The sequence below is a fragment of the Molossus molossus genome, unplaced genomic scaffold (genome assembly GCF_014108415.1).
Source record: "Molossus molossus isolate mMolMol1 unplaced genomic scaffold, mMolMol1.p scaffold_m16_p_1, whole genome shotgun sequence".
Classification (NCBI taxonomy): domain Eukaryota; kingdom Metazoa; phylum Chordata; class Mammalia; order Chiroptera; family Molossidae; genus Molossus; species Molossus molossus.
In genome coordinates this window covers 70,910,062-70,913,684 of record NW_023425344.1, presented here as the reverse complement: position 1 = coordinate 70,913,684, position 3,623 = coordinate 70,910,062, and the positions used below count along the sequence as shown (strand labels likewise).

The window sequence follows — 3,623 nt, the reverse complement described above, 5'->3', positions numbered from 1 at the left end:
AGCTCTAACTTTTTTTTTTAATATTCTTTATTTTCTTTAATTATATTTTTTAATCTAATAAAGTGTCTCCAGAAGCAATTAAAAAGTAGGCAAGTTAAGTAAAAAGATCTGAGAAACAGCAAAGACACACCCTTCACTCTACAAAGACAAGCTCTCCTAGTCTTCCCCCTCAGCATACCATGAGAGGCCTAGTTCTCCCCTGGTCAGGCGTTTTCTCCAGGATTGTGTGGGGACCCAAGACAGGCACCACTGAGATCAAAGTCTACAGTTTTGGTCCTAGACTTGGATGGGTGCTCATCACTGTTAACCTCTTCCAGACTACAGTGGACTCCATAGACAGCAAACTCAGTCATCATCCAGACCCCAAACAGGGCCCAGGTACCAGCGGTCATCTGCATCATAAGATAAGCATTCACTAAGATGCTCATTAGTGGGAGGAGAGGCCAAGCAGGTACCTTAAAGTGAAGGGGAGTGGAGCTGGGTGCCTTTCTCCAGATGATCCCAATGACTCTAGTAATGAGCATTAGGAGCAGCACAACCACTGCAATCCACACTGCATCTCCAGGAAGCAGTAGAACTGGCCACTGGGCCAGCAGCAGGCAAAGGTCACTTGGGAGCAGAACAAGCAGTGAGGAACTAACACAGACCACTTGGCCAGAGAGTGGAGTAGGGCTGGAGTTGCCTGGATGACTAGTGCCTGCAAGGTCAACTTTTCTGTTTCAGGCATCCTCTCCTCCTGCAACTCCAGTTCATCTTCCTCCATCCTCATCTCCTGGCCAGACTGATATCTGAACATGAGAACACAAATAGACACCGGGGAGTAAGCAAGCAGGGTCCCAATTGACGTGAGGTCCACAGGACCAGTGAGCTCACAGAGGAATGCCACTAATGCTGCAATAATGCTGGAGACCACAGTGGCCACAATGGGGGCGGGGTGCCGCTGTGGATCCGGCAAGGCCACGAACAGCTGGCCATCCTCTGCCCCTGTGTTGATCACTTGAGGCATGAGGGACAAAGAGCCCAGGAAGCTGGTTGCAAGAGCACAGAGGGACCCAGTAGCCACAGTGTTATGAGCAGGGGCCCATCCCACATGGAGAAATGCCTCGGGCAAGGGATTCTCAGGGTGAAGCTGATAGGAAGGCATTATTTGTGTGAGTGTGGAAAAAATACCAAAATAAGCCAAAAAGCAGACAAACAGTGAAATCACAATGCCCCCAGGGATGGAACACTGGGGATTCTGGGCCTCTTTCCAGTGGTCGCAATATAGTCAAAACCAACAAATTTATGGAAGCATGTAGCTGCTCCACGGAGAATCTTCTTGATGCCGATAGGCCCAAATCCCCCAGAGCACAGAGGGCTCAAGCTCTAAGTATCAAGTCCAACCTGGATTGTAGTCCTCTTCTGTGAGGTCTCCCTTAATGAAGTCAGAGACGATGACAAAACCCAGAACCAAATGTTCACCACTGTGGACTCACTAGCCCCCAGAGCCAGCAACCCAGTGACAAAAACACAAGGCCCAAAGCAAAGAAGTCTAGATATTCTGCGAAGACATGGGAAACATGCATTGAGATGTTCCCCTGTGGGGTCTGAGAGATGTGGTTCCCCATCATGTTGTCAAAAGCTGAGCTTTAGGCTGGGGCCACACTGGCTGTACCCATGACAGAGGAGAGGACGAGGTTCCAGACAGTGGTGAAGGCCCGGAGTTCACCCACAGTGACAGATCTGTAGAGATATGCAGACCTCGATCTGGAGAGCAGGGCACCAAACTCTGAAAAGCAAGCCCAGCCAACACAGCAGATATAAAGGCCACCAAAAAGCAGATCAGAATGGATGGTCCTGCTTTATCTTTGGCCACTTCCCCAGCCAGGACATACATGCCTGTCCCCAATGTGCAATGTGTGCCCACACCCAGAGCCACTAGATGCAGAGTGCTCAGGCATCTGGCAAGGCGAGTCCCAGCCATGCTTGGCTCTCATGTGTGTCTGAGTGCCAGTGTGTGACCAAATATGTGGCTTCTGCAATGGCATTCCAGCTGGAATTGAAGAGGATACTAGGATCAGGAAGCCGTTAGCATTGAGTTGGCGTCAGCAAGCCTGAGTGAAGCTGAGTTGGGTTGGGGGTGCTGAGTTCAGTTGTTCAGGCTTCAAAGCTGCTGCTTCGGATCCAGTATTCTTGTCATTTTGTTTACCAAGGCATAGTAAGGTCCTTCAATATTGCAAAGGTGTTAAGATGCAAATACTTCTCTTCTAGAGAAGGAATAGATGTACCATGTCTTAGTGAACTTCTTACACCTTTGCAAATGTCAAAACCCTCAAGGGACTCTAGTCTACGCTGATGGATAAACAAAGATGAACAGTTCCCTCCATGTTGGCCCTTACAACAGCAGTCTGTGTTGTTGTTTTTCCTGTCTTTAAATTTAAAATTATTACTTCAAAATTATTAGAGATATTTGCTTGATTGTTTATACAATTGTCTAAGTGAAAACTAGTTTAAATTGTAATATATTGTTTAGAAATATTTTGCCGTCATTAGACATTTTCTTGGTATCTTAAGTATAATGTTGATAGAAAACAATCTGAAAAAGTTAATGAAACCAGGTTGATTAATTTGTCAAATTATGTTGAAATGTAGCTGAGTGACAGTAGTGAAGAATAATATTTTAAAATATTTTTGTTTTTTCTCTTTTTCTAAGTAATAGAAGCATGATCATAATGTATATGTATGTTCTTTGTTCTACATTGGGGTTCAGTTTTATGAGGAAATATTTATCAAGAACATTTAAATAGACCCACTCACATATCTCTAGGTTTGTTTTAAGTTGTTTTATTTTAGAAATGAGTTCTGGGTTATGGATGCTAGTGTACAAATCTGTCAACATAGTCATTTATACCTCCTGAGTCTTCCTACTAGTGACCAATGTAAGTTAGGAAAGGGGACATAATTTAAAGGATTGTATTTTCCTGGGAATAAGGAGAGAAAAACTCATAGTTGCATGTGGTATCTAGAAGAGAATGTTAAAATGGAAGGAAAGCAGCACACAGTTCTTTCTGGGACAGCCCAGTACATTGGGAAATCAGATTCAGTGATGTGAGGTGATTTGCTTCTTGGAACAATGTTGTTTGATACTTTTTGTTTAATAATAATTTTTGAAAATTGAAATTATAAAAAACATAACACCATGTTTGATACATAATTGACCCCCCATATTACTTATTAAGTCTATTGCTAAATCTGCGTCTTTATCTGTCATATGTTTAAAAAAATAACAAGTTTACTTCTTCTTCTCTTGGCAATTTCTATTGGTAATTTCATCTTTTATTGTACAATTTCTATCTAGGAAATTTGATCAATTTTATATAGGGACTCTCAAGAGAAGAATGAAGATTCTAAATTCAGAATAATTATATTAATAAAAATTACACATTTTAATTGACTGGTTCATTTACCCAAATGGAGATTATAAAGCAATGTTCTAAGATTGGGCCTGTGATGAAAATTATATTATTTCATGCACTTGAAAAAAATAGTAAAAATAATAATGATAATAATTTGGGAACAATATTTCCCAAAGTGTATTCCACAGAGTTAATAACTAAAAATTGCATAAACATTCTATGATCAAA

General features: G+C 41.9%; 1 pseudogene; it reads right to left on the bottom strand.

Moving 5' to 3' along the window:
* Positions 1–203: 203 nt before the first annotated feature.
* On the bottom strand, positions 204–1,963 carry LOC118628941 (annotated as a pseudogene).
* Between the last annotated feature and the right edge of the window lie 1,660 nt (positions 1,964–3,623).